This window comes from Columba livia, chromosome 2, assembly GCF_036013475.1.
Source record: "Columba livia isolate bColLiv1 breed racing homer chromosome 2, bColLiv1.pat.W.v2, whole genome shotgun sequence".
NCBI lineage: Eukaryota > Metazoa > Chordata > Aves > Columbiformes > Columbidae > Columba > Columba livia.
The window spans coordinates 23,449,855-23,464,845 of NC_088603.1; the positions used below are offsets into that span (position 1 = coordinate 23,449,855).

The window sequence follows — 14,991 nt, forward strand, 5'->3', positions numbered from 1 at the left end:
GTCTTGGATTACAGACAGTCAAACTCCTGAGGAGGAGGGGAAGGAGTTTACAAGCGCAAGTATTTACATTTCAATACATAACAGTATATTATAAGCTATACAGAAATCAAAGCTATTCATATTGACTTATACTATTCTACAACACTATTTAAAATTGCATTTTATAAATATTTCCATTTCTCATGTTCAACTTGCCATCAACCAGAACCCCCAGATCCCTCTCTGCAGAGCTGCTTTCCAGCATCTCATCCCCCAGTCTGTATGTACAGCCAGGGGTCAACTAGGTGGGTAATCTTTCATAGAATGAAATTAAGTTGGCAGTTTCCAAAAAAAAAAAAAAAGCAGAGATTTTCAGAGTATCTGAACTGTTAGGAAGCTTTTCTGATGCCTAACCTGTATTGCCCTTGAGATAGGTTATACTTATTACCCCTTCCCTATCCACAGCAAATATGAAGAACAACTTCTTCCATTCCACTTTGCAGTACTTTTGAAATCTTAATACTGCTTTCACAAGTGTTGTCTGTCCTCTCTAAACAAAACCCCCTCAGTTCCTATAACATTTCGGGATAGACTTTGTGCTATTAATCTTTGACATTGCTGTCCTCTGGACTCAAACTCTTTCACTGCTTTCCGTTGAGGAAAGTAGTCCCAAACTGGAATTTATTTAAAAATCTGCCTATTTTTGAAATTTCTATAACTAATTTGACTTCCTTGTGCTGTAGCTGTTTGAAAGTATACTTACTTATTTTACTTAACCTTGTATATCGGATGTTATTATTCTAGTGAAATGACTAAAAATAATCACTTCATTCAATTTATCTCAGATAAATTATGGCACTATGACCATATTCTGAATGTTAGTCTTTGACTAGAGTGAAATTGCTTTGTTTCTTTTTGATGTTTACTGTAAAACAAATGATTGTATTCTGTAAGGCAAATGTGATTCCATGGGCAATTGCATCCAGTGCATTTCATACTTGCTCCCAGGCTCCAAACCTTTTATATAGCTGTACCCATGGACACCGGGTAGTAATGCTTCCTCTTACCAACCACTTCTGCTTCCAGAAACATCCAACCACATGCCACAACTCTGTCTGCTTCACATGCCACAATGCCAATGCATCTCTGACAACAATCCAGGTAGATCCACCAGGGAGATTCTATTTGTGATATCAAGATGTGCCTGGAAGGGATCACTTTGCAAGAAATAGTTCTAAAGAGACTGGAGGAATTAAGTCTCTCACTATGCAGCACTTCAGCAACAAGAACATCACATTTCTGTATATTGTGGCCAGCTACATCATGGCTACATTTCCTGAAGAGGCAATTAGCTGTAAGTCATTTTATTGACCCAAACCAGGTGCTCTATTTTCTTGTTATCTGTATTTTCCCTTAACTCCCAACTTCCCTCATTCCATAGGGGTTCATTAATCTTATCATTGGCCAAACATCACTCAGAAAGGGACAGCTGCATAGCATTTAGAGGTCAGCTTTTGATAGCTGATCTGCTTTATCCTATATGTTTCATGCTTTCTAAAGGATAGAAAATTGCCTTCCCAAGGGATTAAAACATTCTCTCTCATTGACAACTCTGCTATGTAAAAATCTAAATGAGTGCCAATCCAAGAAAAACTCCTAAAGAACATTTCTTAACTGTCTTATCTTCACAGCAACTTCTTCATGTATTTATTAAGCAGCCAGTGTAGGGTACAGTATTATAGTGCTTGATATAATTTCATTAATGTCTATACTACAATAACATCATTATTTTACCTAAATTTATACCAGCATTCTAAACTAAAACTAATTTATCACCTATTCAAAATACTATTTTGCTCTTTTCTTTCTTTTCTATTGAAACTCACTCCAGTCCTGACACGCCACTACCTCATAAGATCATTAAAATATATTCTGATTCCAAAAAGGTTTATTGCTCTACTCCCACATATTATCCATATCAAGGGCAAAACAACATTTTCCCATGTATTTCCCACTGAAACTTGAATTTATTAGACTTCTGCCTCAAACACCTAAATTTCATGTTTTTTCTTATTTATTTCTTACTCATTTCTAAGCATAAACTTTGTATAAAAGTGACATAACATATTAAACAGCAACATGATCGAAAAAAATGTAAGTAGTGCTAAGCATGGCCAAACTCAGAGTAACATTAGTAGAGACCTTCCTGCCCAACAAACAGTAAAAATAACCAATACAAAGTATTTCACTAATCAGGAAACCTTAGGGGTCTTCCCCAATGCTCCCTTCCCTGCATGGACTGTGAAATCATGCGATTTCTTGTCTACATTCCAGACAGAATGGGAGATAGAAGCTGTAGGTCAGAGCCAGACAGACTCAGAAGTGGATCCACAAAATGGTGATGTTCACAGGACCCTTGATCCATGAGGCTTGGGACAGTGTTTCAGCACCATCAGAGATAACTGTTTATATTCCAATTTCCTCACCATTTGAACTCTAGACTTCCTCCTTTCTGACTCAATGCTGAGTCACTACCCGTGCCCAGGTTACATTCTGCTTGTCTAAAATGACATATGACCTGTGCAAGGGTCATGTTGTAGGAAAATAGGAAATTAGAATTTTAGGCCTATATCAGTGTTATAGGCTGTGCTGCTAAAGCTGAAAGTCTCAGCTTGTCCCCTGTACAGTCCTTACCCAGAACCACGAGCGTGGTTACCTTATGCTTGCTTTGTACCCTTAGTTAAGACATTGATAAATACTATTCTTAGGGTTGCTGATTTCTATGCTAGACTGGTGAACTATGGATAACAAATGAGACAGGTGGAACTTCAAAAGAAGCTAGCCCTGCGACTGATGACCTGTCGTTCTGTACTTGCCAAGAAAGAAGAAGTGGAACCTGCAGACCACTGGAACGGAAGGAACCTGAGGATACCGACAGTAATAGATATCGACAGTGATAGACAGTGATAGATTTTGTTTAGTTGCATAATACCTGTTAGAACCCTATATAATGACTAGTTATACCGCTGTATGATTGTCACTCTCTGAGGAGGTGACCCAACGCTGCTGTTCCTGTGAATCTTCTACAATAAATACTGCTCAGAGTAACCCACAAGAGTTCGAGTCTCTACCCAGCGCCTACCTATGACCTTTTTTTTCAAGTCATGACATGAAAAATAATTACTTTATTTCTTTTTATATTGAGCAACAAATAGCGAACGACTAACAACTTATCCTGACTGAACAAAGTGTTCAGGGCAGCCCTGTTTTCCACATCACCATTCACTGAGGGCAAGTGAGTTTGTCAGTATGAAAAATGTTCAAGGAAGCAAGTCTCATAACCTCATTTGACCACTTAGTCAAACTGAGATACCTGCTACTGTAAGAAAAGGCCTATATCTTCTATTCAGTGTCTGCATGTAGCACACTAGGAATGCTGTTCCCTTAGAAATAAAATATCCTAAGTCACACATCCTGAGGATCTACAGGTCCCCCTGTGAGCAAGATATGCTTAGTAAATACTACAGGGATTCCTCAATGAGAGCATCCTCTGAGGTTCCCTGTATGGTCACTACTATGAAGGAGAGCTGGATTTAGAGAACAGATCTGTTTTAAACTACCTTTGGTGAGCATCTTGGGACTTTGTGGCATACAAAAAAAGCCTTGTATCTATCCATGATATGGTAGCAATTCCATGTAATGAGCTATTTACAGAAGACACTCTAGCATCCGTCCCAAGACACTATGGAAAATATATTGCTAGGTTATCTCACATCCTAAAGAAGACAGATTATTTCTCTGGTGATTACTCATGGTTGGCAATCAGCTCATGAAAAGGTCCATTGAATTGGCAGTTATAAGAATGTATAACCAGAACAAGGCCAAATTATATAAAGAAAACTGGTTCTAAATGGTATGGTCCCCATGAAGAAGATGAATCTATCGGCCTAGGTTATTTATGGAACATTTCAGTAACACATTAGCAAAGTAAGATGCCAATGTGACATGACCAGAAATAATTTCTCACACACCATTTGGTAGTGCAAATCTAATGTGTATATGAAATTACATGTTTACAAGAAAAAAAAAAAAAATCCTTGAAATGTGGTACTTCATCTTGTCCCAAATATATCTGTGACAAATACACCTCCTGAATACTAGTGTGGTGTGTCACATCACAGGACACAATTACTACCTGCTTTCCTAATTGATTTCCACCTATATTCATATTTCTGGTAGACTGAACTATTTAAGAGTGGTAGATCACCCAAGAATGGTATATGTGCTTGCTTTTGTATGGCCCAAAAATGAAGATAAGTCTACAGCATCATGAGGGCATGTATGTTTTTCCATATACTGGGGGTTAGATTGGGTGATCACACTTAATTTGTTACTGAGTTTACCTTCTTCCAGTGAACCCTGACAATTTCCTCTGGTTCACAAGAGGGTGAAGAGAGGCAGAATAATGCTTACTCCAAGATTTCATAGTAAGATGTTACCCATAAACATTTTAACCCCAAGAACAGGTAAAAGTTATTATCCTGTTTATGTGCCACTGCTAGGACAGGGATCAAAACATTCTTCGTGCTAGCACAATATTAATAGTGATGGCTTATTCTGATAATGGTAAACTGATCTCCTCACACAGATAAGGAGTTGATTCACATGCCATATCAGATGAGTCATATATTAATGTTAAACTGTGACAGGAAATAGAGGAAAGCAATAATAATATTGTTCACCTATGAAAATCCCCTTATCTTCTTCACGTGTATTTATATGACTATATAGGGGAAAAGAAAAGGGTAAACAACAGAAAAAAATAAATATGTATATATATCGTCCATACCAGCAAAATACGAGTGAGAACAATGGCAAGCGTAACCAAAACCCTCTGTTGTACATCAACTTTGATCTAGATGATGATAAAAAGTCAGATTTTTGTCTCTCTCTTGACCTGGGTATATAATACTAGTCTCACGGTTTTTAAGAGTAGGTCCTCAGTTTCCAGTTGCTAGGTTTACGTTATAGTTTTTGCAGTGAACCATTTACTAACTTGAAGACAGATCCTGAAAGCTACTATTCTGTACAGATAGATGTCTGCACACTCAGAGAGCCCTTTACTTCAATAGCAGTCACCCAGGACACAACTGTCAACTATACATAACAAATTTGTTAAAATTTCTCTATCCAAAATAAAACAGAGATATATGGGAAACTCAGTCCTCAACTAATCTGAACACTCATGACAATTTGAGAGTAAAATAGGCTTCTATGATCCAGTTAAATGGATACAACCAAAACAGTGGTGAAAACAGAACACAGCACTGGCTACTCCTGATTGGTTGTGTTGCTCCTAAAACTTGGGAGATTATAACAAAAATAGCTGACCTGACTGCAGACCAAGCAAGAGAAACTGCTTAAACCTTGAGGCCACTGAATTTAGAAACTTGTAAAATCAGGCTTGCAAGCCTTGAGGATTAACTTTCCTTAACTAGTAAAGATTGCACAGCCCTTAAAAACCCAGCCTCAGAGTAGAGTATGGTTGTTAGCTACATTGCAAGAAGAAACTCCTGTAAGAAATTTAGTAGGTAGATGTCTCAGAACAGTTATCTGAGCACCAAAAGAAGATTTGGCTAGCAGGTTATTCCACTAAAAGAATATTATAAGATATAAAATCATATTAATCCTGGAAAAATTGTTGGGACTGGCATCCAGAGATGGATTTGTTTGAGTTAATAGAACCACAGTGCCTTTAAAGTAGCCTTGGTATGAGGGTAAAGCCAGCAAGAGTAATTCTAGGACCTGTGAATCAAGCAGAAATAAAATGGGAGGAGCTGCAAATTCAGCTTAAACAAATGAGCAAAGTAATGAAGGTAAGAAGGAATGCAAGGAAATCTCAGTCCCATGGATCTGACAGGTCTGCACATATTGTAATTTTCAGAAATATGGTCATAAAGGACCCACAGTCTCCATTAAAAAATCAAGATCAAAAGGAACAGAAAAGGGAAAACAGCCCCCAGTGTGGATTTAGCTCATCATATAAAAAGAGGTGGTAAGAGTAACTGCAAAACATCCTTGGAGAACATGATAAAAATGTCCTCTAGGGAACACCAATAGGACTGCAAGAAGGCAAATTTGAGAAAAAGAGGCAAATATATAAGAAAATGAGATAAAATCCATAATTCCTCTACTGGCTTCTTTTGTCAAGCTAATGAAAAAAGATGAGGAAGAGGAACAAAATCTACAGAACATAGCAGGTCCTCCTCAGTGAAGCCCTCAGGCACCATCTTTCCCTCTCAAAAACAAAGACGAGGGACACTCTGCTGTCTACCTGTCTCTGCTCTAGTGGTAAAATTACAACATAACCAATGCAAATGGCCAATAACAATATTAGTGCTGAGCGGTCAGGTAAAGAACATTAACTACCACTAGTGCTAAGATGTTAATTGATACCACAGTGTTCATAAACACTCTTCAATGACTATCTGTTCCAGCTCAAAATCAAGAAACTGGAAAAATGCTAAAACTTGTATTATATGCATGAAAGGATGTTCTAGCACCTGTTTTAATATCTATGCCTGCAGTTAAATAGCTGCCAAGTTCAGGAGTTCCTTCTGAATGTAGGAATGGGAGGATCCCTCTTATAAACAGCAGGGAATTATTGGCATAGCCTTGCTGAAACAAAATGGATTAGCTGCAGATTTTGCTACGGATGTTTGTGGAATTGGGACTGACCAGTAGGAGGGTGAGGGTGGAGTGATTCCTGCAAGTCATTGATGCTTTGTTACTAAGAATCCGGAGGAAGTAAAAACAGTGGATATTTGGGTAACACAATTTCCTCAAGTTTTGTGTGTCTGTAAGTTAAAATGTGGAAGAATAGAAGTTGTGTAAGGTCAAGATCCTCCTTCCCAAAAAAAACAATACCAACAACTGCAAGAAGCAGAAGAAGGACTCCAACACACCATCAACAAGTTTACTGGAAAGCAAGGTCCAAGTACAGAGACGTATAATTTTAACATCCGATTTTTCCAGGGTTAAAAGCAAAGGAAAAAGCCTAGAAGTGGATATTTCTAACACTTCAATAAGGTAACCACCTCTCAGGTTGTTTGTGCTGGAAAGATGCCTGTAATTCTTGTAGCATTATGTAGAATATCTCATTGGATTTTTTTGGTATTGACTTAGCCAATACTTCCTTTGCAAGTCCACTAGCAGAGGAGAGCTGGTAAAAACAAGTGTTTGCCTATGAAGCAAAGCAATATTGTTTTATCCCTGTACCTCAAGTCTTTGAGGTCAAATGTATCACATGTGGATGAAATTACCATCAAAATGTGTTATATTACATATGGAAGATGTGTTGATACATGCCAAAACTGAACTGAAAGTCCAGGAATATACCCAATAATTAACCAGCCTTACTCAAAACACAGGCTTTAAAGCTAATGAAGACAAAATTCAGTTAGTACAATCTGAAGTTAAATATTCAGAAATAGTTTTAGGTCAGGAAGGAGGAGTGATAGCAGGATCACCAAAGGGTAGAACTGACTATGAGAGTCCATGTCCCTACAGTAATAATTGTATTAGACTCACTTTTGAAATTACTTACATTTCTATGAGAATATCCTTACATTTGCATGAAACTGGAAAACCACTAATCAAATAAGTAAAGAAATTTTACAAACAGGAACAGAAAGAACAGAGAACAAAGAAAGAACTGAGGCAAAACTGCACTAGTTCAAACCCTAGCCATAAGATGCCCAGATTTCTATAAGCTGTATCATGATCAGCTGGCTGCTACTGATCTAGACCTTTGGACCGTGCTGTTTCAAGAACACAGAAATAAGATGAAATAAGTCACAGCCTTTGCTTTGAGACTTTCAAGATCAGTGCGAAAGAACTCTACTCCATATTAAAATCTAGGTTTAGCATTAGCCTAGGCAATAAGCTTTGGTAGTATCACTAGAGGCTGTTTTGCAGTAGGACATACCACACATACTCCAGCAAAGTACATAATCAGTGGAAAAGTACAATCTGCATATGTATAAACCCTAGGTTAACTGCATGACATTGGCGTTCACAAATTAACAGCTTTATGCAGAAGACAAGCAGATTTTGACACCAGCCCTACATGGTTTGTAACCACTGGAACAAACAAAAATACCTTTTACCTGTTTCTGTGTCTCTCGCCAGATAAAAGCTCCGTTGCTGACTTTGGGCTACAGGATATTCAGTGTGTTTCACAGATGGATCCAGTTTTACTCAAAAGGCTGGAAAATGCTCTATTAGATACGCTGCAACCCCTGGGAAAAATAAAAAGAGCTGCCTGCGTTTGCTCTGCACAAGCCACACAGCTACAAGCTCTGCTAACAAAGTTAAAAGAGGAACCTGAAGGAAATTATCTGGTTTTATACATAGTTTCAGACCGGATATATCACGCTGTAACTATTTGGTTACCGACACAGACTAAAGATGACCTGGCAACACAGAATGGAAATCTGGTAGCCTGTTGATCATGGAAAGGAAATCCTGAACAGAGCTGAAAAAAAGCAGAAAGTTAAAAAAATGCAGGTCATGTAAAAGCATAGCAAAAGGAAAAACACAGAATTAGCACTGTTGGAATAGTCAAGCAAATGACCTTGCCAAGGTTGTGGTGGTCCCAGTAGACTTAACATTTGAAGATGCACCCAGTTTGAAAACAAATAAAATCCTCCAAAGCAAGGTATCAAAGACCTAGCCACATTGTAACATGGAAATGGGGAAAGGGAGGTGCCATTCCTGTACAACCTAGTAGACAGGTGAAGCACAGAGAGTGTAATGTGGACAAAGGACAAACACTTTTAGATGGAGAGCACTCTATACCCTTCAAGCAGATTTGTTTCAATATGTGTATGAACAGGATCATGTAGGGGTTGTATGAATGCAAAAGGGAGTATTAGAAGACAGAACAGCTGGCAGAGCATGAAGACAGATGTGTACACAGTTGCTTAAAAATAGGTTAAAAATAGACTCCACTAAACCACATGTAGTCCCATCTTAATCCCACCTACCACATAAAGGGGAATTAAGCATTGTTTGCTAATACTAAATCAACTGACAAAATGGGTTGAGGTAGTTCCAGTAAAGAAAGTCTATCACAGTGCAGGCATCTAATGTTGTGTTTCCAGATGAGATTTAAACCAATAAATTGATATGAAGCATGGAATATATCTTGCAGGGCAAATCAACAAGGAATTATGTGGAGGCCTGGGAAAAAAAGAAAGGTTCCATATTGCTGGGAACTCCCAGTTCAAGGTAAATGGAGTGACCCAATGGGACTATATGAGCTGTCCAGAGAGGTTGTGGAGTCTCCTTCTCTGGAGACATTCAAAACCCACCTGGACACATTCCTGTGAGATTTGCTCTGGGTGAACCTGCTTGATGATGAACTAGATGATCTCCAGAGGTCCCTTTCAACCCCAGCCATTCTGTGATTCCATGATATGCAACATTTGAAACCCATGAAGTAAATATATGTACATAAATACACCTTTGAATGTCATTTATGTAAGATTTCACAATGTCATATGGGAATTAGAATGTCGATAGAAGTAGCAAAATTATTAGTTTCATAGAAATAAAAGTACTGGAACTGGAAAACGGTGTTAAAATTGTTAAACTACTAATAGCATAGGAGATCCTGTGAGCAATAAACACCAACACACAAATTATGGGCCAGTCTGTGTGTAGGATGGCCCAAGTTTCAACTGCTGAAATGGGATAGAACTCTGATTTTAGGAGAAATGAAGGCAAAGATTTATGCAGATATTATGCAGGAGGCATAATTTTGCCGGAGGCTGTCCTGGGGAGCCCTGTACCCCTGAGACCCCGGATGAAGCCAGGTCAATGGAGGAGTTTGCTTTAGTTGATTTAGGACTGGGTTAGGGAGCAATTAAATAGTCTGGACATCCATAAATCCATGGGTCCAGATGGGATGCATCCGCGGGTGCTGAGGGAGCTGGCTGAAGTCATTGCTGGACCGCTCTCCATCATCTTTGCCAAGTCTTGGGAAACGGGGGAGGTGCCCGAGGATTGGAGGAAAGCAAATGTCACTCCAGTCTTCAAAAAGGGCAAGAAGGAGGACCCGGGTAATTATAGACCAGTCAGCCTCACCTCTGTCCCTGGGAAAGTAATGGAACAGCTAATCCTTGGTGCCATCTCAAGGCATATCAAGGATAAGAGGGTTATTAGGGGCAGTCAGCATGGCTTTACCAAGGGTAAGTCATGCTTGACCAACCTCATAGCCTTTTATGAGAATGTAACAAGGTGGATGGATGATGGCAGAGCGGTGGATGTGGTCTACCTTGACTTCAGTAAAGCCTTTGACACAGTCTCCCACAGCATCCTCACAGCTAAGTTGAGGAAGTGTGGTCTAGACAATAGACTAGTGAGGTGGGTTGCAAACTGGCTTAAGGAGAGAAGCCAGAGAGTGGTAGTCAATGGTGCGGAGTCTAGTTGGAGGCCAGTATCTAGTGGAGTGCCTCAGGGGTCAGTACTGGGGCCAATATTATTCAATATATTCATTAACGATTTAGACGAGGGAATAGAGTGTACTATCAGCAAGTTTGCTGATGACACTAAGCTGGGAGGTGTGGCTGACACACCAGAAGGCTGTGCTGCCATCCAGCGGGACCTGGACAGGCTGGAGAGTTGGGCGGGGAATAACCTGATGAAATTTAACAAGGGAAAGTGTAGAGTCCTGCATCTGGGCAGGAACAACCCCAGGTTCCAGTATAGGTTGGGAAATTACATATTAGAGAGCAGTGTAGGGGAAAGGGACCTGGGGGTCCTGGTGGACAACAGGATGACCATGAGCCAGCACTGTGCCCTTGTGGCCAGGAAGGCCAATGGCATCCTGGAATGTATTAGAAGGGGAGTGGCTAGTAGATCGAGAGAGGTTCTCCTTCCCCTCTACTCCGCCCTGGTGAGACCACATCTGGAATATTGTGTCCAGTTCTGGGCCCCTCAGTTCAAGAAGGACAGGGAACTGCTGGAGAGGGTCCAGCGTAGGGCAACCAAGATGATTAAGGGAGTGGAGCACCTCCCTTATGAAGAAAGGCTGAGGGAGCTGGGGCTCTTTAGTTTGGAGAAGAGGGGACTAAGGGGGGACCTCATTAATGTTTATAAATATATAAAGGGTGAGTGCCATGAGGATAGAGCCAGGCTCTTCTCGGTGGCCAACAATGATAGGACAAGGGGTAATGGGATCAAGCTGGAACACAAGAGGTTCCACTTAAATTTGAGAAAAAACTTTTTCTCAGTGAGGGTAACAGAGCACTGGAACAGGCTGCCCACGGGGGTTGTGGAGTCTCCTTCTCTGGAGATATTCAAAACCCGCCTGGACATGTTCCTGTGCAACCTCACCTAGGCGTTCCTGCTCCAGCAGGGGGATTGGACTAGATGATCTTTTGAGGTCCCTTCCAATCCCAAACATACTGTGATACTGTGATAGATATGACTGTAAAACAGCACATGCACATCCTGCATTTCTATTGCCTGAAGAGATCTATCAGTCACTGCACAGAAGCTAAGCTGCATTACTGATGGTACATCAACAGATTTGGAAAGGCACTGTAAGAAAGAGGGTTAGAGCGACTGGGGCCCGTCCCACTGGAATGGAGTCTGAAGAGGCCCCCACAATGGCAACAGGATATTGTTTTAACAATAGCAGTAACTACTTGTATGTGGAACCAATTAGTAGTTAATAATTCTAGGATCTATGACACCAGACATTGATATGTTATTGTTTTTCTGCATCTGTTTCAGCAGGAATTGTCAGAAAACTGTGTTCTGTGTAGAGAAATAAGCATGCAACATTTCTCATCTATGTAATTTAGGGTAAGCATGTGCAATGTTCACCCATATCACCAGAATTATAATACCCAGAACACCACAAATCTGCAGCTAATTTGGAATCCTTATTAAAAACAAACCAAACCAACAAAAAGTTAAGAAATCACAGCAAAAGTACCTAAAAAAAATAATGAACAGGCACCAAGCAGCGAAAGGACGTACTACTCTAGAGAATCAACAGACACTAAGGTCAGGAACGGGTGCAGAAACCCTGATTCTACCATGATCATTTTAGAGGACAGTCAATTACTGGTATGGGAACTTTGGGTTATTTTGGCCTTTAATCATTACCTATGTATTAACTGTTCTTCTTTCTGTTACAGCTTGCAGTATATCTTGTAGTTTGTGACAGAAGATCCTGGAGCTATCTGAAGCTGTACAACTATGAAAGAACTACATGGACTTTGCAAGAAAACCAGTACCTAGCCTTGAACCAGCAGTGCTTGACACTGTGGGTTCAGAATCAGGGAACTGTGTTTCCATCCTGTCACTGACAGGATGCATGCCAAAGCAGAAGACCTCTATGAGCAAAAGTATACTGAACACAATATAAGCAATGTTTGCTAAACACAATATAAGCAATGTTTGCTTGCCTTGAACTCAGACATAAATACACTAAAATAGCACAGCCAGCCATAACATACAAGGACTTTGTAACTCAGCTAATTATACAAATAATATGGAACCACACAGGGATAGAGACTTGAGATATAATTTCACAAAAAGGATACAGAAAATCGTCTGCAAGTAATAAAATCTGGAAAATACAAACTAAGGATAAGCAAGAAAGAAGCCTGGTAAAATCAGTACCAGTCCTAAAAAAAAGTTAAACTATGTTGGTAGCAGATGAGATCCTCTGCTTGTTTTGACTGGGAAGGGGTGAGGAACATTAAAACATCAAGGATGAGCAAGGAAGAATGGGGAGAAAAGTCATCCACTTCAGTTCTGTTGTTACTGAAGAGCTCTCAAGTCTGACCACCTCAACAATAAGCAATTCAGGCCCTCAAGAACAGCAAAGGACACAGCATACACACATTCAGCTGCAAAAAGGGATACACTGTTCTTGTATGTACAGGAAGATTATATATCAAGGTTTGAATTGCACACCTATGAAGAAAAAGTATGTGAAATTTTTTTATTATCTATTACCAGGTTAAATGAGGCCACCAAGCGGCAATGTAAATATTTCAAGTCAAAAGGGAAACAGTGTAATACCTTTTAATAACATAACTTTAGAATATGCAAAAAGAATATTTAAGAGAAATGAACATGGACTAAATTTTATTTTATGTGCCCTGACAGAAAGTAGTAGTTTCGTTTACTGTTATATCTTTTAGAGGTTGTATTCCACTATTTAAGTCACAATGCCTTCAAATACTGCTTTCCTACACATTTCAGGCAAGTAACCTTAAACTGACTTACAACAAGTTTTAAAACTCATACACTGAAATTTACATCCTTCTTGTCCTAAATCAGAAACACACTTCATATTTCAGTGTCTACTCTTTCTTGGCCAATTCTACTATGATGATGTCATTTAGCAGAATTCAGGTCCTGTTCTTATTCTCCTTCTGTTCATGACTGTCACCCAAGCATGCTCTAAAAAGGCATATGTTACTCTGCTTTCCTCAATTCCTTTCACTCCTTCAACAGAATTAAGTATCAGCAGGATGCCAGAAAAAGAAGGTGGGTAGAATTCTATCTTCTAAACATCCTCAAATCTTTCTTTTAAAGAATCCTGTATGAATTTCTTGTCAGACATAAGGATAAATAGTAATGCTGAAGTGCAAGATCTATGAATAATCTGACAAATTTACTGATTCTGAGAATTCACATAAGAGATACTGATTTACAGGAGTGCAACCAAAGCTCCAAATGGTACCTAGTGGTTTTCAGTACAAAGATATTGGTAAATCAATTATACAGAGATATGCAGAGGATGCTGACAACACACACACACATACACAAAAGAAAATAAAAAAAGTACAACAAAACAAAAAAAAAGCCAAACCCCCTTAAAACTACAGACTTCTAAAACAGCAAGCATGAATGCCTCCGACATATACAAAAAGCTAAGGAACTGACTGAAATCCACAAGATGTGCTCCAGACTACCAGTACACTCAAAACTATCTGAAAAATCAACAGTAAAATATGTCACATCTCATATCAAATGCACCATAACCTGTTTGCATTTTGCTCCTAACTGAGGAAGCCTTAGGTCATACCAAGCTAATTTTCTCCTACTACAAATCACAGTACAGCGTCAACTTCTTGTGGGTTAACCCCTGCCAGCAGCTAAGCCCCACACAGCCTGTCATTCCTGCCAGCTGCATGGGAGAGAGAAGTGAAAGGGCAAAAGTGAGATAAATTGTGGGTTGAGGTAAAGACAGTTAACTAAGTGAAGCCAAGCAGTGCATGCAAACAAAGCAAAATAAGGAATGCATTCACTACTTTGCATCAACAGGCAGATGTTTAGCCATGTCCAGGAAAACAGAGCTTCATTATTTGTAACAGTTGCTTAAGAAGACAAATGCCGTAATCTCAAATGGTTTCACTTCCTCCTTCTCTCCCTGACCGTCTGCCACCAAGGAAGACGTCATAAGATGAGAAATATCCCTATTGGTATGTTACCAGGACTGCTTTAGTAATAAATCCAAACCACAGCACTGTACTGGCTGCTGTGAATAAAACTTCATCCCTGCTAGATTCAGTACACAACTTGTACAGTAAGTTTGTTCAAGTGGAACTAAACCCTGTAAATATTTACATTGTTCACAAATTAAGTTTTAAAGTTGCAAACTGTGCTGAGGTAAACGCACTGACAACAGAATTAAAAGTCTGACTTTAAGATTTCATTTTCCAATGTGCTTATTCCTTCAGAAAGTAATTCAAGTGAATGAATTCTGTCAAATTTGAAAGGGGAGCACAAGTTATAGCTTTTTAAATTAAGAATAAACTTAATGGAGATTTCACCACTTAAGTTATGCAAACAATCTGTTTAAAAGGCAGCTTCTTATAGATCAAAAGCCAGTAAATCTGGAGAAACACTTCTGAGTCTTTTTTTTTTGAGATGTAGTGATTTTCATGAAGATATTGCTATCCATAAATTTTAACTCATTGT

At 39.3% G+C, this 14,991-nt stretch overlaps 1 protein-coding gene across 23 annotated transcripts in view; it reads right to left on the minus strand.

The window, feature by feature from the left end:
- Positions 1 to 14,991, minus strand: part of LOC102094962 (ATP-dependent translocase ABCB1) — a 70,774-nt gene that overhangs the window by 49,759 nt on the left and 6,024 nt on the right. For 7 of the 23 annotated variants that reach the window (XM_065050942.1, XM_065050941.1, XM_065050940.1 and 4 more), the window contains exon 1: positions 8,148 to 9,789. The exons of 10 other annotated variants lie outside the window; for them this stretch is intronic. The gene's annotated coding sequence lies outside the window, so the exon portion shown is untranslated. Of the gene's footprint in view, positions 1 to 8,147; positions 9,812 to 14,991 lie in introns of those variants that run through there. 6 more of the 23 variants (XM_065050934.1, XM_065050928.1, XM_065050925.1 and 3 more) reach the window with 3 other exon arrangements.